This window comes from Typopeltis vanoorti, chromosome 12, assembly GCF_054136105.1.
Source record: "Typopeltis vanoorti isolate ZY-2024b chromosome 12, IOZ_Tvanoo_1.0, whole genome shotgun sequence".
NCBI classification, from domain to species: Eukaryota; Metazoa; Arthropoda; class Arachnida; order Uropygi; family Thelyphonidae; genus Typopeltis; species Typopeltis vanoorti.
The window spans coordinates 127,726,391-127,753,030 of NC_143560.1; the positions used below are offsets into that span (position 1 = coordinate 127,726,391).

General features: G+C 38.8%; 1 protein-coding gene across 1 annotated transcript in view; it reads left to right on the plus strand.

The window, feature by feature from the left end:
* Nucleotides 1-26,640, plus strand: part of LOC150101218 (catenin delta-2-like) — a 728,964-nt gene that overhangs the window by 698,016 nt on the left and 4,308 nt on the right. The window lies entirely within an intron of this gene.

Here is a 26,640-nt window from a genome sequence, read left to right on the forward strand (position 1 = left end):
AATGACTTAAAAGAGGACTAAGTACTTCATTATCTCTACTTGTTTTTGTGTTCCTCAATAGCCAAGTAATCTTATGAGCTATGTTAGCAATATGTTCTCTAGTCTTAAACACTACATATTTTGCATTTTATATTTAACTTTAGACTTCTCCATGTTAACCTGATATCCATTATCTTTTGCTTATGACTGACTGTTTAAATCATCCTGCAAGCTTTCCACATTGTCTTGATTAGCTATTACTCTACCTAATTTTGCATCAGCAGCAAACAACTGAATATTTCCTTTCATATCCATCCCATTGGTTCTAATTTGTGTAACAGAGTTCCATGTGATATTCTGTCAAATGCTTTTGCAAAAGGCCTATCTGTGTGTCAGGTGTTGTGGTTAAGTTGTTGGAGAAGCTTGTGAGAACTAGGATCCAGAGTTGGGTTGACAACAATGGTATAATCTTTGATGGACAGCATGGATTTGCTAAAGGGAGGTCGTGTTTTAGTAATCTACTTACTTATTACAATAAAGTGACTGCTTCCTTGGACAGAGGAGAAGGATACACAGTAATATACTTGGATTTCGCAAAAGCTTTTGATAGAGTACCTCATGATAAGTTGACAGTCAAACTAGAGCAGATGGGGTTGGATATTAGATTAGTGCATTGGATTGGAGACTGGCTATCTGATAGGTATCAACAAGTTGTGTATGGGGGTGCAATATCCAGGAAAAGGAAAGTCACTAGTGGAGTGCCTCAGGGATCTGTTTTAGGGCCATTACTGTTTAACTTATATATTAATGATATTGGCGAAGATTTGGATGGAGATATTCAGTTGTTTGCAGATGATGCAAAGTTGGGACGAACCATAAAGAGTAGTGAAGATGTTGTGGCCTTGCAAGAAGACTTGAATAAATTGAGTGATTGGGCAAGCAAATGGGGATGTGAGTTCAATGTTGCAAAATGTAAGGTTTTAAAATTTGGAAAACAAAGATGGGATGCAGAATTTATGCTTGGTGAGAATATATTGTTGGAAGTAGAGGAAATAAGAGATCTGGGAGTGATAGTGGATAAGGATCTAAAATTTAGGGGTCACATCGCCAAAATTGTGAAGACAACACAAAGACTTCTGGGAATGATGAGGAGGACACTGACGTGTAGAAGTAGGGAGATTCTTGTTCCATTGTATAAGGCTTTGATTAGGCCACACATGGACTATTGTGCCCAGATTTGGTCACCTGGTTTTCAGAAGGATGAAGAGATGTTGGAAAGGGTCCAAAGGCGACTGACTAAGGTAGTTTCTGACCTCTGGAATGTCGAGTATGAGGAAAGATTGAAAAGATGTAATTTGCAGAGACTAGTGGAGAGAAGGAAGAGGGGAGATATGATAGAGACCTACAAGTTGGTAAGGGGTTGCTATAGGATCAATGGTGGAGAAGTTCTACAGCGAATAGTGGGAGATCAGGGGAGAACCAGAGGTCATCCCTGGAAACTGTATAAAGAGGGTGTGAGTAGGGGAGTGAGAGGCAGGTTTTTTTCGTGCAGAGTTGTGAATGATTGGAATGCCTTGCCTGAGAGTGTGGTGTCTGCAAGGAGTTTGAATGTGTTTAAGACCCGGTATGATGAGATGTGTGTGAGATAAAAGGACCTCCTAGATGAGTCTTTGACTCCATGAGGTCTTGATTAATAATAATAATAATAATAATAATAAAATCCAGCAGAATCACTGTGTAGCGATTTCCTTTATTCAACTCAGCTGTCACTCAATTCTAAAAAATTAGTAAATTACTAAGGCATGACTGGCCCTTCACAGAGCCTTATTACCCCTCATAGAGTATCATATTTTTATCCACCCATTCTTGAATTCTTGTTTTGACCAATTTTTTAGTACTTTTACCACCACTCCTGAGATACTGATTGGTATATATTTGTTACTGCAGTCTTAGAACCTGCCTTATGCAAAGGAATTATTTTGCCCTGTTTCCAATCCCTTGGAACTCTACCAGAACTAAGATTTAAATTAAAGAGCCTAGTGAGGCATTGCCAGTTCACTTGCACATTCTCACAAAATGTGAGCTGATTGTAATTCTGCAATATCCTAAGAACCTCCAATTCATCCACCTCTTTTCTTACACCAGTCTCTGACACATGCCACAGCATTAACCTCACTTGGATAATACACCTTTGCAAAGTGGTCATTCTGTAACTCAACTATTTTATCTGCTTCTGTTCACCTCATCAGCACTTCTTAAGGTTGTTCTTTCATAGTCATTCTTCCTTTAACTTATTTATGCAATTAAAGAACTCTTTGGGCCAACTTGGCTGGTTTCTCTGAACAATTGTAACGTAGAGCACCTAATTAAGTCCTAATTAGGTGCAATCTATGTTGAGGAAAAATAAATAAATAAAAACAGAGAGAGAAAGCAGGTATTAATTTGGTCTTAAGATGGCTGTCTCCTCTCCCAAATCTTTGGCAAATTTATACAGCTATACTTGTTGAAATTTGGAGTATGTTTTAAGGCTTCTGTTGATACCAGGAATAACCTCTTTGACTTATAGAAGCTTCTGTGCAGCACTTCTGTTTTTTTTTTTCAATCAATCCTGTGTGCAGGGGTATCTAAAGCATGGTCTGCTAGATCTAACTTGCCATAGTGATAGTGCTGGATGTATTTTATATGTTCACTGAAGCAGATGTCCACAGTTCTTCCTGACTATTAATAGTAGGCTTCATCACATGTATAGGGCACATCATAGACTCCTGGATGTGATAAAGGAGAGATTCTGTCCTTCGGTGAATGGATGAGAGTTGCCAATTTCACATACAGTTTAAATATGATGTGTAGTTGATGTTTTAATCAACATGTACAATGAAAACATAAGCCATCCCACACATTTGAAAGTTTCAGACCATTGTTTCTCAAATGCCAGATCATTCCTTCTGTACAACCTGCATATTTATTTCATTTGCTATCAACATCCTCTTCAATTTGCCTCTATCACAGCATAGCAGGAGACTGTCTTCACTTTCTTGCTCTTCTTTTTTGCTTCATCAGAAAACTCCCTCACATTCTTATTCATAGAATACTTCTCACCTCTGATATCATTAGTGCCAACCAAGAACAATAAACTCTTTCATCTTTCATTTATGCATTCATATGGCATGATTATATCAGAAATTTTTGCTCCACAGAAACATGACTTAGTTATACTTTTATTAAGTACTTCTTTGATCATAGTTTCTTCGTACATCATATTTGCCTTGCATAGTTATTATTATTATTACAGGCAACTCCAAGGAGTTCTTAGACTCATCAAGGGAGGCCCTAAACATCATATCAAGACAAAACTATTCGGCATTCGCACAGTATCTATCATACTTTGCTTTGAATTCAATTACAGTCATGGCACCCACAACAAACTCTGGCAGCTTATTCCACTCATTCACCACACTCCAAGTAAAAAACCTAGTTCTAACACTCTTGCTGAGTTTCCATGGATAGCCCCTAGTTCTCCCATCACCAAACCTGTTCTGAAAAATTTCCTCTGAATTAATCTTGTAAAACCCTTCAGTAATTTGAGTGTCTCAATCATATCACCCTTTTCCACCTATCAACCAATTTCTGTAATCCACAGACCTTCAACCTGTTCTCATAAGGTTCATTCTGCAGCTACCATCTTGGTCACTCGCCTCTGGATCCTGTCTACTTCCTCCCCATCACCAAAAAACCCTGGTGCCCAGATCTGCACACAGTAGTCAAGATGAGGTCTTATGAAGGCTCGATAAAGAGGAACAATAACCTTCTTGTCTATGCTCGTCAAAGTATTCTTCAGTAACCAAGTGATCTGATGAGCTGATTTAGCCACTTTTGATATGCACCCCCAAAACTTCAACTCCCTACCCACTAACACTCCCAAGTCTCTAGATTTCAATTTCCTGGAGTATGGTTTCACCAATGTGGTACACTACTGCTAATCTTTTCACCCCAAAATGCATAACCTTACACTTTACCGCATTAAACTGACATTCATTCTCCTTAGCCCAGTCTGCCAATTTTTCCAAATCATCCTACAAAATTTTGACAAGATGTGTATTCACTATTGCTCTACCCAACTTTGCTTCATCGGCAAATAACTGAACAGTTCCTATCAGATCCTTTCCTATATCATTAATGAACAAATTAAATAGCAGCGGTCCAAGAACAGAACCCTGCAGCACACCACTAATCACAGGCCTTCTTTTGGACTCTACTCCTTAATAAACTACTCTCTGATATCTCTCCATCAACCACTCTCCTATCCATCTCCTCCTATAGACCAACTACCATCTTGGTCACTTGCCTCTTAATCCTGTCTACCTCTTCCCCATCACCAAGAAACTCTGGTGCCCAGATCTGCACATAGTAGTCAAGACTCACCAAATCTATATCCATTACATCCATCTCCATGTGCTGCAGTTTACTGATTAGAATTCCATGTGGTATCCTGTCAAAGGCTTTGCATTGTCCAGCAGTATCACTGTAAACCCATTACCCTTATCCAGTTCAGCTGCCACTATTATAAAATGTGAGCAAGTTACTGAGGCATGACCTACCCTCCATACAGAGTCCCATTTCCATCATTCCATTCCTGTATTTTGCTCTTGACTAACTTCTCCAATACTTGGAGAATAACTCCTGATGTGCTGATCGGTCGGTAATTTGCAACAGCAGTCTTGGAGCCTCCTTTATGCAATGGAACTATTTTCCCCAATTCCTCCCCACCCTTGGGACTAACCCAGAGCTGAGACTTAGATTAAACAATATGGTCAAAGGCACTGACAGTCCCTTTGTCACTTCACGTAAGACTCGAGATGGTATACCATCCAATCCCAGTATTCACATTACTCACAGCTGTACTCACGTTAAGGTTTTGTAATATGCTATTCACCTCCATTTCATTCACCTCAGTTTCCACATAAGCTATCTGTTCCCTCATTTTTGCAATATTACCACCTAGATGAAAATCTTGCAAAGTGTTCACTTAGTAATTCTACTATTTCGACTGATTCAGTTACCTTCCTAGCATTAGCATTACTTAAAATCATTTTGCTGTATACATTTTTTTCTTTTCCTTGCAAACATATCGAAAGACCTGTTTGGGATTCTCTTTAGCCTGCATTGCTAACTTCCTTTCATTCTCTGCTTTTGTTTTTCTTATCACACTAGTTACCCTCCTGGCCTGTGCATTGTACTGTTTGTGTGCCTGCAGATCACCTTTCTCATTAACTTCCCTCCACAATTGTTTCTTTTTTTGCAGCTCAAGCTTAATGGTGTTATTCATCCATTTAACTCCCACTTGATTTACTCTCCTGACTCTAGGTATGCAGTCAGTCATTACCTCCCTCAAACACTCCTTTACCACTTCCCATGCACTATCAACATCCAGCCCTTGCAGTTTTAAATGGTATGGCACTGATCCAAGCAATTACTAATCTTGTCATACTTGCCAGCCTGGTAATTCCAGATATACCCTTTCTTAACTGAAATTCCACACATTTAGCCACCTCCCAGGTCAAGATCATATGATCACTCTCACCAATTGGTGGCAACGTGGTCATATTCATTATAGACAAATTCTCTGATGCAATTACTAGATCGAACACTCTCGAACCCCCTAGTTCATTCCATCACACGCTGCCTCAGGTAATTATCCCCTAGTAACTACATAAAATCCATTTCCTTTCTCCCATATGTCCTCTTCTTCTTCCAATCAGTGTTACCATAGTTGAAATCCTCCATAATAATTACCTGTCCTCCACTCATTGAATCTATTTGCCGATGCAATTCATCGGCTATCATCAATAACACTTCCCCCCCCATTCTTTTCTCTCTATCCTTCTTGAACACAGTATACTCTTCACATTCTGTCCCACTAACTATATCATCTTCTGTCCATGTCTCGCTAATGCCAGTAACCTTTGGCCATCAAGGCCAAAAATTCCTCGTGCTTGTTCCCAATGCTCCTGGCATTAGTGTACATAAAGTGCAAAAGCTCTCTACTCCCACCCCATCATTAATCCCTATCTTGTTGATAATTAATGTAAAGCTGACGCCTTACATTAATTATCCCATTCTGGTTTGTTACCATTGGTACTACTAACTCATACATATTATATATATTCTTGCACCCAACTGCCTCACTGATGTCCACATATCCACTCAACAGCCTCCCCCCCCCCCCCCCCAAAAAGCTGTAGTTTCCCTGATTCTGCATATCCACTTTCACTTCATTCAACAACAGTTTTTCCGGTCTCCAAACACCAATCCACTCAGATGCAAACCGTCCTTGTATAAGTCCTTTCTCCCATAAAACTCACTCCACACCACTCCTCTGTAACCTATGCATCGACTCATTTGCTATTATGGCCCTCCTTCTCAACTCTACTCTGTCATACCACAGCCACAGACTTGCCATCTTAACTCTCTCACTCTTCTCTCTTGCTACTTCCAGTAATTCTTTCAAATCTTCTCTGGTGCCATACTTTTCTCCTTTTAAATCATTCATTCTGGCCACTACAATCATTTCTTCCACCCTATGCTTTCCTGCCCTAATATCTTCGCTTGCATCATTAATTTTCCCACCAGGAAAGCATGATTTTCTCAAACTGTCATTGATCACACTTTTAAGATTGAATTGCCATATAGCACTCGCTCCTTAATTTTTCTTTCTATCTTTTCTATAAGAAAAATGAGGGCATGATTCTTATCTCACACTTGCTTTTTTTTGTTATTAGCTGATCCACGTAGACATTTTTGCAATTTCTCCAGTTGCCATTTTGCCCTGTGTATCACTCCGTACAACCAAGCTATCTCCCTCATTGCAGCTACCTCTTAATTTTTTATATCAGCCAAACTATTCTCTCGTTCTACACTTTTACTCTCACTTTCAACCATGTCGCATTTAATCTCACTCTCAGTGCTATCTGGCATTACATCACAATTTTCAATCATATTCTGACTTTCACCCATTATGTCAATCTTGCAATTTGCTCTCAAACCAAACTCCAGCTGCTCTCGGCAAAGCATACATTCCACAGATATTGCACTGTATAAACTAATTTTAATTAAATTCTTTAGACAAGGACTTGGACGCCATTGTTCTACTTTGCAGTGGTGCCATATGCTACGCTATGTATCTATTTGAAACAAAATTTTTAAGCTAAACTAATTAACTCCACATTACACTCTAATTCTAGCACAATTTTTTAACTGATAATGCTATTTTTTTAAAACTAAACTTTTCTTTCTGGGCTCTTCAAACATAGTCCTACCATCAAACATGCCATTTGATGGATAATTGTGTATGGTGACTCGTTATTAAGAGGAGTGATAGATGGGAGTTTAACTAAATTGAACTTACCTGGTGCGAAATTTAATGATGTAAGTGGGAGTATTAGAGTACAAAAACAGAGGGTGAAAGAATTGATAGTTGTGGCGGATACGAATGAATTGAAAGGAGATAAATTTTTTATGAGAGAGGACTTGAGAAAGTATAGTTAAAGGTAGCGAAAGAAAAGAGTGACAGAGTTAGAATGGTGAGTCTATTGCCACGGTATGACAAAGAGGAGTTTAGAAGGAGGGCCATAATTGCAAATGACATTATGCGCAGGTTATGCAGATGGTGTGGTGTGGAGTGAGTTTGATGGGCGAAAGGATTTATACAAGATGGATGGCCTGCAGCTGAATGGATTTGGTGTGTGGAGACTAGAAAAGTGTTGCTGAATGAACTGAAAATGGATGTGCAGAACCAGGGAAACTAGAACTACCAAGGATGTGGGGCTGGGGTGGATATGCGGACATCAGTGAGACAGTTGAGTGTAAGAATGTATATAATGTACCCGAGCCAGTACCAAGGACAAAAAATCGGAATGGGATAGTTAGAATAACGCATCAAGATAGGGGTGGGACAAAGGGATCGCTGCATTTCATGTATACTAATGCCAGGAGTATTAGGAACAAGAAGGAAGAATTTCTGGCCTTGATTGGCTCTTCCTGGCTACAGGTTATTAGCATTAGTGAAACATGGCTGAAGGAAGATGAGAGTTAGTGGGATAGAATGTGTAGGTTATAGTGTGTTTAGGAGGGACAGAGAGAATAAAATGGGGGGGGGGGGTGTTATTGATGATAGCTGATGAACTGCAGCCAAGGAGAATTGAAGTTGTATCGCAGGATAGCGAAAAGAGCTCATTTGAGACTATTTGGTATGAGATTGAGACTGCCAGAATAAAATATACAGTTAGGTGCTGCTATAGATCGGGTGATGGAATAGATGGTGGAGATAGTATGCATAAACAAATTGATGAAATGAGTGGAAGGAGGGTAATTATTATGGGGGATTTCAACTATGGTAACATTGATTGGAAGGAGGAGAGGACACATGTGAGGAAGGAAATGGATTTTATTCAATTATTAAGGGATAACTATCTGAGACAGCATGTAATTGAAAATACCAGAGGTATGAGAGTGCTGTATTCTCAGATGCTGGTAATAGCATCTGAGAATTTGACTGGAATGAATATGACCATGCTGCCACCTATTGGTGAGAGTGATCATAAGGTCTTGACCTGGGAGGTGGCTAAAGTGTGGAATTTTCGATTAAGACAGGGTATATGTGGAATTACGGTGCTTGCAAGTATGACAAGCTTAGGAGATTGCTTGGATCAGTGCCATGCAATGTAAAACTGCAAGGGCTGGATGTCAATAGAGCATGGGAAGTGGTCAAGGAGCATTTACAGGAGGTTATGGCTGATTGGTTATACCTAGGGTCTGAATAGTAAAACAAGTAGGGGTTAAATGGATGAATAACACCATTAAGCTTGAGCTGCAAAAAAAGAAACAACTGTGGAGGGAATTTCAAGAAAGAGGTGACCTGCAGGTGCACGAATGGTATAAAGTGCAGGCCAGAAGGGTAACGAATGTGGTAAAAAAAGCAAAAGCAGATTATGAAAGGAAACTAGCTTTGCAAGCTAAAGAGAATCCCAAACAGTTCTTTCAATGTGCTGCAAGCAAAAAAAAAAAAAAAAAAAAACTGTACACGGCAGAATGATTTTAAGGAATTACGATGGTAAGGAGGTCACTGAATCAGTCGATATAGTAGAGTTACTGACCGAGCGCTTTGCAAAAGTATATCATCCAGGTGGTGACATTGAAAAAATGAAGGAACCATTAGTTTATACGAGAATTGTGATGAATGAAGTGGAGATGAATAGTCTATTACAGAACCTTAATGTGAATACATCTGTGGGATTGGATGGTATACTGGCACGGGTCTTGCATGAAGCAGCTAAAGAATTATCAGTGCCCTTGACCATGTTGTTTAATCTGAGTCTCGGATCTGGTTTAGTCCCAGAGGTGTGGAAAGAGAGGAAAATAGTTCCACTGCATAAAGGAGGATCCAAGACTATGGTTGCAAATTACCGACCGGTCAGCATATCAGGAGTTGTCAAGGTCTTGGAGAAAGTAGTCAAGTGAAAAATACAGGAATGGATTGATGAAAATGAGATTCTGTAAGGGGAACAGCATGGCTTTGTGAAGGGTAGATCATGCTTCAGTAACTTGTTCAAGTTTTATAACACGGTGATGGCTGAACTGGATACAGGTAATGGGTTTACAGTGATACTGCAGGACCTGGCAAAGGCATTTGACAGGATACCACATGGAATTCTAAACCGTAAATTACAACATATGGGAATGGATATAGGGTTGGTGAGATGGATAGGTGGGTGGTTGATGCAGAGATATCAAAGAGTAGTTTATTCAGGAGTTGAGTCCAAAAGACGGCGTGTGACTAGTGGTGTGCCGCAGGGTTCTGTTCTTGGACCACTGCTGTTTAATTTGTTCATTAACGATATACGGAAGGATCTAAGAGGAACAGTTCATTTGTTCACTGATGATGCAAAGTTGGGTAGGGCAGTAGTGAATGTAGAAGATGTCAAAATCTTGCAGGATGACTTGGATAGATTGCAGTTCTGGGCTAAGGAGAATGGATGTCAATTTAATGTGACAAAATGTAAGGTTATGCATTTTGGGGTGAAAAGATTAGCAGCAGTATATCACATTGGTGGAACTGTACTCCAGGAGATTGATAAGGCCAGGGACTTGGGAATGTTGGTGGATAGGGAGAAGTTTAGGGGGCACATTGCAAAAGTAGCTAAATCACCTCATCAACTCACTTGGTTGTTGAAAAATACCTTGATGAGCAGAGACAAGCAAGTTATTGTACCTCTGTACCGAGCCTTGATAAGACCTCATCTCGACTACTGTACCCAGATTTGGTCACCTAGGTTCCTTATTGATGGGGAGGAGGTGGAGAGGATCCAGAGGCGAGTGACTAAGATGATAGCAGGTCTATGGAATGAACCATATGAGAACAGGTTGAAGATTTGTGGGTTGCAGAAATTAGTTGATAGGCAGAAAAGGGGAGATATGATTGAGACATTCAAATTGCTAAAGGGTTTCTATAGGATTAATTCAGAGGATATTTTGAGATCAGGACTGGTGGTGGGAGAACTAGGGGATACCTGTGGAAGCTGGGCGAGAGTGTGGTTAGCAGGGATGTTAGAGCTGGGTTCTTTACTTTTAGAGTGGTAAATGAGTGGAATAAGCTGCCAGAGTCTGTTGTGGGTGCTATGACAGTGGGTGAGTTCAAGGTATGATAGATACTGTGAGAATGTCGTATAATTGTGACATGATGTTTGGGGCCTCCCTCGATGAGTCTAAGGACTCCCTGGAGTCACCCATAATAATAATAATAATAATAATTTGTTCGCATGATCTTGACTCTTACTTTGGATCACCTACTTCTTTCTCTTTTCAGTAATTTCCTACTGATCTTTTGCCACTTCTGCAATGTGCAGTTTTGTGCTTTGTCCTGTGAAGAATTACACACAATTACACAAACTATTTCTTTATTTAAGTCTACTTTATTCTCCTGTAATTTTACCACCGATACTGTCTACTCTACTAACACTTGCTACATTATCTCCATCCATCTGGTGCTCACTCTCAAAACACTTGATACATGGTTGCTTACAAGTTTCACTTTCCTGCCATAAATTCTTTAACTTTTGCAACAAATACATCACACACATGCACACACACACACACTGTACAAAATCACTTAAACTTAAATTCAAATCACCCAACAATGATATCTTTACTGTCATTGCTCTATCACGCATTGCCACCGTACTGACAATATCATATTTAAACAAAAAATACAAGTTTTCCTTACAAACTAAATAACTCAGTCAATTACACTCATTTTTAAAACTAAAACTACAGTTAGTTAACCTAGTATTATTAACTAAAATAGGAAAAAATAACTTATTTTTTAGTTATTTGTCGTTATTAGCAGTGCTAATAACGACACAACATATACAATACCGTACTTAGTGGCCACTAAGACATATAATGGGATAATAATAAGACTAATATACAATGGGATTGCAACTTGATTGTAATCTTAGTACATGGCATGTAGCACATACTATTTTGTGTTTGTGAAATGAAAATCCTTCTCTAGTTTTCATGCTAAATAACACATATTGGCAGCACATAAATCTTGGATAGTAGCACTACTGCCAAGGCTACCCAAATTTGAACCCAAATTCTGCACCATGGTTTTTGCATTCTGCTCTGCTTGAGAGTGGATAATTAATATAATCATGTGGTGTTAACCACACACACATGTAATTGCAGAAATAATTACTTTTTTGGTAATATGCTAAACTCTCTCCTGTATTATATCAAAGCAATACAATATAGAATATACCCAAGCAATACTGATCAATCATATTAGAGGAGGGTAAGATTTCATAACAGATTATATATACTAATACCTATGATTAAAGTAATTCTAAATTGTATGTCTAGTTGGCAGCTTTCATTGCATCTTTACTTATCAATCGACAGGCTATGAATTTGAATCCCATTGTGGCATGTGGGGGGGGGGGAGTGTTTGCTCTCTCTCTCACCTTCTTTTTAGAGGGTTGTTGTCATCTTTAGATGCTAAATGAATTTATTACTCAGTGTGATGCCATCTCACTTATTGAAACACTTGGAAAAAGTTCCATGTTGGGTCTTTCGAGCAAGTTTCTCAGATTATGTAACTCTTATACATCCATTGCTCTAACTGTGTACTGTGAATTTCTAACCTATTGTGATTGGAACTGACATTAAAAGAATGATAAATTTAGTTTAATCCTTTATCCAAGTGTGAGCAAACAAAGTTTGCGCCTGAAAGTATCTTCAGGACTGAGGTAAGGTGGTACACACCAGGTCAACTCGTTGCAAAGGTGGAGCAAGCTACCAATACTCCTGTCTCAGTATCTCCTATAATGCAAAACACATCTCCTTACGGATATGTCTAATGTTCTACATTAAGGGAAGGGCCACTACCCAGACTAGTTTCGACCTTTATTGAGGTCTCTTCAGTGGGAGCCAGGCCCAAGCTGAGATACCAGGCAGAAGCATTCGCAGGTCATCTCTACCTATAGGAGTTGCCAAATGGTGTGCCACCCATTTTTAATAAATTACTCTGGATTTAGAGAAAGATGTTGAAAGTTTATTTTTCACTTGGTTGGAGTATAATAAATTTAGTTTAATCCTTTATCCAAGTGTGAGCAAACAAAGTTTGCGCCTGAAAGTATCTTCAGGACTGAGGTAAGGTGGTACACACCAGGTCAACTCGTTGCAAAGGTGGAGCAAGCTACCAATACTCCTGTCTCAGTATCTCCTATAATGCAAAACACATCTCCTTACGGATATGTCTAATGTTCTACATTAAGGGAAGGGCCACTACCCAGACTAGTTTCGACCTTTATTGAGGTAGAATGGGAGTTCATGCCTTTCATCACTGGCCTCTTTAGATTTAAAAAAAAAGTTGTGCTGAGAGTCAGCTTGATAGAGAGAGAGGAGAAGAAAGATAGAGTGGATAGTAGTAGGTAGTTAAAAGAGGCCTCAGTCGATCCACCTGGCCTGACTTAAATGCCAGCACCAAGCAGATCTCCGACATTATCTCCCTCCATCCGTTCTCCTCCGCGTTCTCCGGCCAGCCACCTCTTCAGATGTCTGGCCGATGAAAGAAGTGAAAAAACAAATGCAGGAAGACACACATAAATTGAAAATCAAAGGAACTAGGACACACATAAACAGAAACAACAAAGGAGCTAGAACACGCATAAAGAGAACAATAAAAGTCGGTGAATTAACAGAAAAGTACTGCAAGAACGGGGGAAGAGCCTGGCCCGAGTGATGCAGCCCGCAAGGAGCTGCACCGCCTCGCTGTAAGCCTTCGCCGCTCGGGTTCTCAGGTCTGCCCCCTCCTATGTGGATTAAGCGTGAACATACAAAAACAGAACCAAGAAACTTAGAAGGGGCTTTTTTTTTTTTTTTTTTTTTTTTTTTTTTTTATGTCATATTTGCCCTGCTATCTCTTACCGCTTCCTCATAGTCTTTTACCACGTTTTCCATCACTGTGAGTACGTGTACTGACTCTTCATCATTAAGTTGCCATATTCTCTTCAAGCATTCATTCCATTCCGCTCGGTCGTAAGTGACTTTCCCAAACTTGAGCCATATTCTAAGACTCTCTAGCTCACCTTCACATTGCAAAGCCACGTCTCCCTTTTCCTGTACAGCTGTGTGGACTTTGTTTTTTATCTCGGGTTTATTCCTAAGATAGAATAGGATTCGTTCTGTTACATTCGAATATTCATATCGGGGTTCTTTTCTTTTTACCGGTTTTGTAATGGCGTGAGAAGAACTGGTGTTTGTATCCTGTTTATTTCGTTTCATTTCTCCTTCTTCTTCTGGTGTGATGGGTCGTTTTGTTGTACTGGTGTTGATTTCCATTTCCTCTGTTTCTGTACTGTTATTGTTGCCTTCCGATTCATTGGTGTAAGATTTCATAGTGTTCTGTTTCTTTTTCATCCTAATTCTCCCTTCTGCGTTCCTCCCAGTAGTCGTTGCGGTAACTGGCGGTTGGAGGGCTGGAAACTCTTCTGGTTCAGTTGTTTGTGGTTCGTTTACTGTTTGGCCGGTAGCTCGAGAGTCCTGTGTTGTGAGCTTAGGAATGGCTACTGCCACAGGTGTTATGGAGCCTCCTGCTCTTTCTGCAAGGGTCCTATTAGGACAAATATCTATTTTATGGGATGTGTTCCCACATTTACGGCACGGTGACTCACATTGATTCAATGTGTGTTCTGTCGATAAGCAGTTGCGGCATGTGTTGTTTTTCGGGCAGTGAGCGCTAAGGTGACCCAAAGCGGTGCACCGAAAACATTGTTTTCTTACGCCTGGATAATTGACTATTACTCTTGCTGAGCCTAAAAAAATCAAGTTGGGGACCTCGGTTTTCATCTCGATTGAAATGCTCACTTCCCCTGATTTCCACTCTGGGATATCCGCGTCTTGTCCGAATGTTACGTTTCGGACAGTCCCCCACTTGGAGAAAATGGTTTTAATGATTTCCTCCCCTTTCTCTAGATATTCGAGTGGAAACCTGTCAATTTTTATGGATTTTAAAATACTTCCGACTAGGAAGGGTAGGTATTTTTTCCCTTCACATTCTACACCCTTAAGGAGCGTTTCTCTTGTTTCTATGTTGTTTGTTACTACTTGGAATCTACCCCCCCGTAAGGGGTAAGCCCATAAATACTTTCTGCTTTGACGACTTTGAGAAGAGCTCTCACAAACGTCGCTTTGTCGATGTTTGGGTCAATTTCGATCCCGAGAGTACGAACTCTTGGCAAGAATTTCGACATTGTTTAAAAGCAAATACCTTACCAACGGAATAGCAAATTTCAGTCCCCAAAAGGAAATACCCTAAAACGGACCTGCACCGATTGGAACGAGGCCGCAAAAAATAAAAACCAACAAAAGAAAAACTAGAAGGGTTCTTACCAAACGATACTGTAATAGGAGCTCTCTCTCGGGATCTGGTAACTGGCAACTGGAATCCAAAAGAAGACTGGAACATGGAGCTTTCTCTCGGGGCCGCTAAATCTGGAACTTGAGGTCTCTTCAGTGGGAGCCAGGCCCAAGCTGAGATACCAGGCAGAAGCATTCGCAGGTCATCTCTACCTATAGGAGTTGCCAAATGGTGTGCCACCCATTTTTAATAAATTACTCTGGATTTAGAGAAAGATGTTGAAAGTTTATTTTTCACTTGGTTGGAGTATAATAAATTTAGTTTAATCCTTTATCCAAGTGTGAGCAAACAAAGTTTGCGCCTGAAAGTATCTTCAGGACTGAGGTAAGGTGGTACACACCAGGTCAACTCGTTGCAAAGGTGGAGCAAGCTACCAATACTCCTGTCTCAGTATCTCCTATAATGCAAAACACATCTCCTTACGGATATGTCTAATGTTCTACATTAAGGGAAGGGCTTTGCAATGTGAAGGTGAGCCAGAGAGTCTTAGAATATGGCTCAAGTTTGGGAAAGTCACTTACGACCGAGCGGAATGGAATGAATGCTTGAAGAGAATATGGCAACTTAATGATGAAGAGTCAGTACACGTACTCACAGTGATGGAAAACGTGGTAAAAGATTATGAGGAAGCGGTAAGAGATAGCAGGGCAAATATGACATAAAAAAAAAAAAAAAAAAAAAGCCCCTTCTAAGTTTCTTGGTTCTGTTTTTGTATGTTCACGCTTAATCCACATAGGAGGGGGCAGACCTGAGAACCCGAGCGGCGAAGGCTTACAGCGAGGCGGTGCAGCTCCTTGCGGGCTGCATCACTCGGGCCAGGTTCTTCCCCCGTTCTTGCAGTACTTTTCTGTTAATTCACCGACTTTTGTTGTTCTCTTTATGCGTGTTCTAGCTCCTTTGTTGTTTCTGTTTTTGTTGTCCTCTTTATGCGTGTTCTAGCTCCTTTGTTGTTTCTGTTTATGTGTGTCCTAGTTCTTTTGATTTTCAATTTATGTGTGTCCTCCTGCATTTGTTTTTTTTACTTCTTTCATCGGCCAGACATCTGAAGAGGTGGCTGGCCGGAGAACGCGGAGGAGAACGGATGGAGGGAGATGATGTCGGAGATCTGCTTGGTGCTGGCATTTAAGTCAGGCCAGGTGGATCGACTGAGGCCTCTTTTAACTACCTACTACTATCCACTCTATCTTTCTTCTCCTCTCTCACTATCAAGCTGACTCTCAGCACAACTTTTTTTAAATCTAAAGAGGCCAGTGATGAAAGGCATGAACTCCCATTCTACCTCAATAAAGGTCGAAACTAGTCTGGGTAGTGGCCCTTCCCTTAATGTAGAACATTAGACATATCCGTAAGGAGATGTGTTTTGCATTATAGGAGATACTGAGACAGGAGTATTGGTAGCTTGCTCCACCTTTGCAACGAGTTGACCTGGTGTGTACCACCTTACCTCAGTCCTGAAGATACTTTCAGGCGCAAACTTTGTTTGCTCACACTTGGATAAAGGATTAAACTAAATTTATTATACTCCAACCAAGTGAAAAATAAACTTTCAACATTAAAAGAATGAATTACTTAATTTTGAACTCAAGTAATTAATAATGCTACTACTTAGAATTGTTAGCATATCATAAATAAATTAACAAGTAACAAAATCTGGCTTAGTCACATTTGACAAATTGTTAACACAGATGATTTGTTAAAATTAATCATCAAATTATTGTCTATTAATTGAATTGAAAATAGCATTTTGCAATGTGTAGTAATTGTTAAATGACAGTTTAACAGCAACCTAAGTTTCGAGCTGATAGCAGTAAGCATGATTCCAGATGGAAATCTAGAATGATTAAACAAGGTTAGCAATTGTTTTCTTTTTTTCCCCAATAGGTAAAAAATAAAACAATTCCATTAGGACCATTAAGTCCTTTTCCCCTCCAAATATTTTAGAGGATTAAATTACGGGGATAAAAATCCCTTATTATTTTACAGCCAGTATGCGAAACACTAAGTTTTTTTGATGAGACCTCAAAAAAAAGGTTGAAACCGGTCTGGGTAGTGATCTCTCCTCATAATGTAAAGCAGTATTACATCTCCTAGGAGCTGTGTTTTCACATTATGAGAAAATATCAAGGTTAGTGAGGGATCTTGCTCCACCTTTGCTTTGAGTTGCCTTGGTGTTGTATTACCAAGTGGTCACTTACGCTTGGATTCGCCGATAATTCTTCGGTGAAACTCGTAGATCATAGTTTTCGATCTTAGAGTTTCGCATACTGGCTGTAAAATAATAAGGGATTTTTATCCCCTTAATTTAATTAACTTTACCAGAAAATATAGCCGTTTAGCTTTTCATCTTAATTATAACATTTTAGAGGATTATTGTTATTGCACTAGGTTATTTTTTTGCAATTAGAACACATAATGTGTGTTCTAATTGCAAATTTAATGCAAGAACACACAGCATTTTAAATTTAATGAAGTTAATATATTATCTATTACTTCAATTAATATATTAATATAATTCAGTTAATATAAATACTATTAGTGGCCAGTAGATGGCATTATGTGCTTGGGTGATGGTTAGTGCCATAGGATGTAGGTGGAAGATTAAATTAATAAAGTTAACAATGAGTTGTGTGCAGTGGAATGCCCTTCTGCGATGATTCTGTGGAGGTGTCATGTAATTATAATCTCATCTCATCTGTCCTTAGGCTTGGTGGCTTGTTACTACAAAATAACATAGAAACTTAGGATTAATCCTTATCAGAGCATTAGTTATCTGTATAGTCTGCTGTGTCTCATTTCTTTGTGTAGGATTAATTGTTTGTATTATATATAATTTTCAACATGATGATCATTTGAGTAACTTTGTTAATCTTGCTGTTTAACAAAGTTAGTATGGAGAGGACACTTTGTTTATCACATCTATTGTACCCTCAGAATGTGCAGAATCCAGATGAAAATAGTGGTGTGAAACTTGGGTGTTGGATTAAATAAACTGCATTAAAGAAGACAAAATATTTAGTAGGATCTGGCTGTATTTTGGAAATGTAGAATTAAGATAATAACAAAGATATGTTTAAGTAAATTCATTTAATGAGTGCAATAAGGGTAATAAAGTAGCTACTTAGATTTTATTTTAAAGCAAGTAAATAGCGAGTTTAATATTGTGAAGACAACTAACAGGATTGCTGTGGTATTGAGTAGGACATACCTATCTCTGCTGGTTTGGAAGAAAATGAAAAAACTTTAGAATGGGAACAGAGGCAAGTAACAAATTATATTAGACTGTTCACATGAGTTGTGGAAGATTGTTTAGGATGTGTGATCTTCTGAGGAGATAAGGTCCATCATTAGAAGTGGTGCATGAGAATAGCGAGTAAAAGTAGTTTTTCTTTTTGCATGGAGAGCAGAGAATGCAGAATGAATTTAAGGGGTCATATGATAAATTTTGTGGTGTCTGAACTAGACCTTTCCATAATGAGATTATGATTTCATGGAGTTTCTGTGATAACAGAATTGTATATAATAGATCAAATTAGTGTTAACAATAATTGATGTGACAATCATGTTGGCAAAAAATTTGGGGTGGGGGATTTCAGTTATGATGTTATAAACTTGGATGGAAGAATTAATGATACGAGATAAAAATAGTGAATCTCTTGAGTTTCTGAGAGATTATTCTCAGGCAGCATGTAATTGGAGGGAAAGGAGATCAAGAATTGACTGTGAACAAAGTGTTAGTTTGTCTGCTTCCTAGCTTCATATTCACCCTGTTCTGAAGAATGCAAAACATGAAAAAGCAGCCATCAGCAAATCCAAATCTGACTTCATGACATGAAGGCCAATAGCAGACAACCCACTAGAAGCTGTGCTTTCTAGTTTCTTGCAGAGACCATTGGATGTAACTTCTTCACCTGTGGTTCCACCCCTCTCTCTCATCCACCTGGCACCACTGTTACAACACCTAAATATAAACCTGATCTCCCATTATCACTCTTTCTTCCCTGCCTCTTGCCCCACCAGAAATGGAGCACCATATACATTGTGTACCTCCGTAGTTCAGTCAGTATAGACGAAGCCCTTTGGTCGAAAAGACCTGGGTTCGATTCCCATCAGTGACGTGAGGAACCTTTATCTGGTTTCTTTCGACTAAAGGTAGTTAACGGGTCTCATACAGGGGTGGAGAGTTTTTTCTTCTGGTAACTTGGGTTTTTCTTCCCTCAAAACAGGCAAACTAGTCCCGTGAACACACACGGCTACAGTCATAAACTATGCTACGGCAAGGAAGACACCTGGAAACCACCTTGTTCATAATCGTTTCTCTAGTATGGTAGCATATAGCTACCCCCACTAGCCGTATGGCTAAGGGAATAGAATAGAATAATGCATTGAATGGTTTTTAAAGCAAAATAAAACATCAGGAGAATACTAAATCTCTTTCCACATATATACGCAAACATTATGCTCCGGAGTTAACACCTGTCTTGTTTGATCTTTAAATCTTCTATATTTAGCTGGCACTTATTCCAGTGCATGGATGCAAGTGTGTGTGTGTGTGTGTGTGTGTGTGTATACACACACACAGTTAAAAAGGAGATAGATAGTCTACTATTGGCAAATTGCCATTATCTAAATCCTCTCCAAAATAAGGGCGACAGTCAACTTCTCTGCTACCTAAACTCATAAAATCAGTGACCACCAGTATAGATTTTGCCAACCCAAAACCACAGCTAAATTCTCAGTGCACTCTTGACATTCCCAGAGCTTTTGATCATTGTCTGGCATTGAATGAAGCCTGTTAAATAAACTGGCATCCTTCAGTCTACCTACTATCTATGTTGTGCATGGTTCCCTCTTTTCAACCTTCGCTACCAATGCAGGAATGCCTCAAGCCCTGTTGTAGCTTTTCTGATGATATTACTCTACTCATCTTACTCATTTGACAAACTGTTGTTGTTAAACATCTCAAGCTTCAAGGCCATCTTCATCTGGCAAGGACAATCTGGTTACCTTCAATGCTAACAAAACACAGTCTTATCTTTTCTCTTGCAAAAGTGATCTCAGCTTACCTCACTTATCCTAAGTAATACAAGACCAGAGGATAAGATCATACTGCTTGGACTGACATTAACCTCCAGCCTCTCATGGCATAAATGCATCACATCCTCAGCATGTATAAAAACAAGGTATTCTCGCTTGCCAAAGATGGTATTTTTCATCCACCCAGCTGTTAACTCTGTCCACTCCCTTATCCCTCTATCTCTTCATTTCAGCTCTGTGTCTCTCGTGTATAGAATCAGAATAAAAAATAAACACAAAATTGAATTACAGACCAGTTTGAATTTCTGCACTGGAAATTAAGATTTCATGAGAAATTGGTTAGGACCAGAAATACAGTGTGGAAAGGAACATGAATCTTTGTGAGATTTGCTAATTGTATAGTTACATTTTATAATATGGGAGGGGGCTGAAAAGTTCTGTTAAACACCTTGAACAAAAATGATATTACAGCAACTCTTCTTATATATCCTAAAAGAAAATGAACAAATTATTAGAATTTGATGAAACATGGGGGGAAAGGAGGATTTAAAGGGTTTTAAGATATATTGTTTCTTGTGGTTATATCAGTCGCTCTAATATCGTTTTAGTTCTAAGTATTTATCAGAACTTTTCTGCCCCCCCCCTTGGAGAATAATAGCAAAAGTCTGACATTTTAAGCAAATTAGTCTTAAACTGTGAAAAATGGAATGTGAGGATTGGATAGAGCACTTTGCTGAAGGAAAGATACCAAAAAAAAAGTTGTGATGTGCAGTGCTTGTGTCATGTACACATCCTATCAGTTAGAGATGTGGCAGGTGAGAGACAAAGCAGTGCATGTCTGCATAAAATGGGAAGAACTTTGTGATTTAGAAATTAGCATAACAGACCTTGGCAGCAGTACATCAGAAACAGGTGAATACAAACTGAGAGCGAGAAGAGTAGTGTCATTAAAGGTGAGGAAAATGAGCTGCATATGAATGAGAATATAAAAGTAGGGAGTGTAGTAGGTTTGAAAGATGGTATAGTTTTAGAAGATCGTGTTGATTGGGGGAGGGGGTGAAGTTGATTAGGAGGATGAATGTAGAGCTTGAGTAAGTAGATTGCAGAGAGAGAGAGATGGATGCACTGAAAGAAGAAGTGGAATGTATTAGGAATGAGTTAGCATGGAAGAAGAGATTATTAGACTGGAAACAATGCATGTGAAGTGAATCAGAATTGGAGTGAGAGAGAGAGAGTTATGGGAATGATAGAAGGGGAGAGAATAGGAGAAAACCCAGTGAAAGAGAGGAGATAAGAGAACAGCAAGACAGTACACGAACTATGGAAGCATGACAATTGCAGTTAAGTGAAGTGAAAGAGTGGATGAGATGATTGAGATGTTGGGCACAAATGACCCGAGGCAGTGTGAATCAGGTGAAAGAGATCTGAGGTTCATGCTTGAAGTTATACAAAAGATAGTGTGCTGCCCAAGTCTAATAATGCAGAGCTGTGGAGAAGAGCATCAATAATGAATAGTATGATAGCCTGAGAGATGGCTTGCATTTGAATGAGGAAGGATGAAGAGAGAGAGAATGTTGTTCTCTGAGCAAGTCAGTGTATTGATGTAGGGAAACTAGAATTATCAGGGTGGATGGATGGCAGCAGGGGTGACCTTTTGGGAATAATCACTTGGGAGAAGCAGGAATACATTGTGTAATGCTGAATACAGTGAAGTCTGGAGGGGATAATGATAGGTATAGAAGCAGTGACAGCACCTTGATGAATTTTTATACAAATGCCAGGAGTATCTGTAATAAAGGAGATGAATCAGTGAGGCTGACAGCCTCAGCCTGTCCAAAGATTATTGGGATCAGTGAAACATGGTTGATGGAAGATGACATACTGACAGGAATAGAAGTAGCAGAGTTAACATTTTTCGGCAGGATAGGAAGGACAAATGCAGTGGTGGAGCACACTGCTTATGATAAGTGATGAGTTGAGTCCTCTCAGAGTGGAGGATTTGGATGACAGTGGCACTAATTTTGGTAGCATATGGTGCAAGGTGGAGGTAAGGCAGGACATGATATTTAGTGGGGTGTCGCTTATTGCCACATGTCTTAAGGGAATGTTCCAAGGAGTTAACATCAGTTTTGGCCTACTTGTTTAACAGGAGTTTTGCAATAGTACAAGTTCCAAAAGACTGGAAGGACGGTAAAACTTTTCCACTTCACAAGGTGGTGATAAGGCTTTGAATGGGCAACAGTATGGGACTGTCAATTCAATATTGCAAACTGTAATGTTGCAGTTTGGCAGGCATCAATGGGATGCAAAGTATTATTTCAAGGATTCACAATGTTAGTATTCACTTGGTGGGAAAATTTCAGTGAAAGTTGAGGAGATAAGAGACCTTGAAGTGGTAGTGGACAAGGATCTGAAGTTTTGAGGTCACATTGCACATGTTGCGAAGACATCACATCAGATTATGGTAATGATGCAGAGGACCTTAACTTATAGAAATAGAGGTTCTGCTATTGTATGATGCTTTGATCAAGCCTCATATGGGTTATTGTGCACAGATTTGGTCTCCTCATTTTCATAGCAATGAGGATATATTAGAAAGGGTGCAGAGAAAACAAAGGTTGTGACTAGTCTTTGAGATGTGGGATATGAGGACAAATGGAGATTGCAAAGCCTTGTAAATAGGAGGAAGAGAGGGGATAAGATTGAGACATTTAAGCTGATAAAGGATTATCAGTTAATGAGAAAGAAATTTTTTGTAGAATGTGAGGAGGAGGGTAGAACAAGAGGACATACCTGTAAGCTGTATAAGGAGGGTGTGCACAGGGGCATAAGGAGCAGGGCTTTGGTTTGTAAAGATAAGGAGTGAATTTAGGGGATTTAGTAATGTGTGATGATAGAAACTCATAAGATATTAAAATAGTTTTATAAAATTGATGCAAAGGAAATTTTTCAATATATGCCAAATAGAGAACTAGGGGTCATCCATGGAAGTTGTATAAGAGTGTGGTTAGTAAAGGTGTGTGGACTAGATTTTTCACATGGAGAGTGGTGAATGAGTGAAATGGATTGCCAGAATTAGTTGTGAGTGCACTGACAGTAAATGAATTTAAGAAGAGGTATGATAGGTTTTGTGTGCATAAACGTTAGTTTGGGTCTCCCATGAGGAGTCTTCAGACTCCATGGAGATACCATATAATAATAATTTGAAGAGAAACTGGAATGGTAAGGTTGATGGATTGCATTTGAATGGATTTGGAGCAACGTTTAATTGCTGAGAGTGCATGGAGTTAAAGTTAGTGTAGTTAAGGAGAGATTGTAAAGCAGGTTGTAAAAGATTGGTACAGGATTGAAGAAATGATTATGGCAGGACAAAACAATGAATGTATAAAGGTGGGAATGTGAAGGATATGAATGGAAATAATTCGGGAAGCAGAAGTGGTCAGACCAAAGAGAGGCCTATTATAACATGTAGAGTACGGAGTAATAATGTAGGTGGGATGGCCCTAAAGAGAGTGGGATTATGTCTATGTACTAGTGTAACAAGTATCAAAAATAAGAGTGCTGAGTTTGTTGCATTTAATGAATAGATATAGAATTGATTGGTCAGGAATAGATATAGAATATAGAATTTTTTCAAAAGCTAGGAAAGCGAAAAGAGAAGGAGAGGTGGAGTGCTATTAATGATAATGGAGGAATTGTGTCCAAGAGTAGGAAAATGGTAGTACCTGTGAAGTTTATGAAGTTGTTTGGTGTGAAGTTGAAATTAATGGAATAGTATATCTAATACGATGTCGTTATAGGACATGAAATGTAGAGAGCACTTATTTTGAAATGTTTATGCAAATTGGTCAGATATGTGAGAAGATGATCGTAATGGGAGATTTTAATTATAGGAATGTGAATTTGAAGCAGGAGAAGTATGGGAATATGGAGAGTGAGTTTCTGAGGGATAATTTTCTTAAACAGCATGCAGGATGTGACTCAAGGTTTTAGTGTTAGATTTGGTGATATGATCACTCACTAGTCTGCAGCAGTATAGATACTTCATTAACAACCACATCCAGCGAGGATGTCACCAAATCGAAAAGTACTGGTACATTTTTATATAGACTCTGTTTTCAGTTTCTCCTGGGGATTATAATTAGCTGCATTAAATACCTAAGTATTAAGTTGTAAATATCATCATCAATTTGAATGGATTTGGAGATATATACCTGATATATACCACAAAGGGGTATTCAAGTTACTATGACAGCACTATGTGATTAAGTTTACATTATTATTAATCTCCTATCAACAGTTTTCCTCCAAATCAGTCTATTACTTGTGAGCACTCCAGTATTGTCATATCTAAATTTCGTGCTAATTCTAAGGCACTTCTGACCAAATCACTCCACCTTGACCTTCCTCTGGGTCTCTTTCCTGCCATCTTGACATCAATCACCTGGTTTGCTAATTTTCTTCACCCATTCTGTTTAAGTGCCCATACCATCTTAGATTAGCTCTGCTTACAGATTCTTGAATGCTAATAATGTCAAGTTCCTTTCTAATACCTTCATTGCTAATGATTCTGCCAGTGATGCCATCGATTCACTCCCCTAATTTTTCTCAGAACCCTCTTATCTGTGGTCTCTAGACTTGGATCAAGTGCTTTATTTCTAACCCAACTCTCAGATCCATAACTTAAAACTAGTTTAAACACTGTTTTGTATACTGCTAGTGTGGTGTTTTGGCTAATTTCTCTCTTATTCCATATAAATTTATTCATCTGGCTACCCTCCATAACAGCTTTGCTTATTCTGTTGTCTCTTTCCAGATTTAACCTGCCATCTCCACTAAAAACTGTGTCCAAATAGCTGAAATATTTTACTTTTTCTTTAGGATCTCCATTCAGAATGCAGCTGAAGTTTTTCTTATTATTGTCTATTTTCATAGTTTTGGTCTTTTTATTGCCGATTTTCATGCCAAATTTATTACAGCTGTTATTCAAATTAGTTAGTGAATCCTGTAGACTTGCACTAGATGTGTTCAGGAGTGCATCATCATCTGCATAAAGCAAAGAGCTAAGTTTGACATCTTTCTGTATTTCCTTCAGTTCTAACTGCTGCTTGACAACTTAAATATAGACTATGTATTACTCTGTATAATGTTCCATTCACCCCATATAATTGTAGTGCTTTGAAAAGCTTTTCTCTGGGCACCTTGTCATCTGCCTTTTCCAGATATACAAACCTTAAGTACAGATCCTTGTCATATTCCCAACAATTTCTGAACTATTTGCTGAGTGTTTCTATAAGTGAAAATTTGATCTTGACAACCTCTATTTGGCCTGAAACCAGCTTGTTCTTCCCCAAGTTTCTCTTCCAGAATCTTTCTCAACCTCTTTTCAGGTATGCTTGCATAAATCCTACCCAGAACACTTAGCAGAGAAATTCCTCTGTAATTCTCACATTAAGTTTTATTCCATTTTTTATAGATGGGCAGTATGAGAGCTCTACTCCAATTATTGGGAATTCGACCTTCTAACCAGGCCCTCGGAACTATGCTGTGTAGCCACTGCAAAACTTTTATACCTCCATACTTAAGCATTTCTGGTTGAATATCATTTACTCCAGCTGCCTTTCCACATCTCAAGCTTTTTGGCAATTTTTCAACTCAAAATATGTTTAGTATGGTTCTATTACTGCTGGTTTGTTTAACAGTCTTTCAAAGTAATTATTCCAGACATCTAGGATATCCTTATCTTCAGTTTTCATTTCACCTTTATCATCTTTGATTCCTTTTACAGAACTCTTTCCTCCATTTCGAATTTTTTTCAATAGCCTCCAGAACATTTTGCCACTTCCTGATATTTATTTTGTATATTCTTATTAAAGTCTTCTCATGACTTTTGTTTAGCTACTTTTACACACAGCTTATCTCTCTTACATTTTTCTTTGTATTCTTTTAGGGCATCTGCCAACTTATTTCCTAGGAACTTTTGGTATGCTTTCTTCTTTTCCAGGGCTTCTTGAACTTCTTGTGTCCACCATGGTGTTATTATTTTCTATCCTTGTAAATATTTCTAATAAAAAAACAAGCACCTCCGTAGCGCAATTGGAAGAACGACGGTATGTTGCGCCCTTCGATTAGAAAAGACCTAAGTTCGATTCCCCATCATGACGGAAGGAATCTTTATATGGACTTTTTCAATTGAAGGTGAGTTAGCCGATCTCATATGGATAGGTAGGAGGGTTTTTTCATCCTGCATACAGACAAATCGGCCCTTTAGAACACACAATTTACAGACAAAAAATACTAGCTGTGGTGGTTGTGGGCAGTAGATGGCGTTGATGTAGGTGATTGGTAGTAAAAGTTCTGTGTAGTAGTGGAGACAGAGAGTTGTACAGTGGGTGTCCTCCTGTGATGAGTCTTCGGACTCCTTGGAGGTGTCACGAATAATAATAATATTCTTTTTCATGTATGGATGCTTAGGTTTCCAATCTTATAAAACACTTTCTGTTTATCATTTTTATTTTCACATTATTATTGATATATAATTCAGATTTTTATCTGAATTATATATTAATAATAATGTACCTATAATTATACAGATAAATTATATATCAACAACAATAATAATCTGTTTGCAGATTTTTTACTTGAATTTT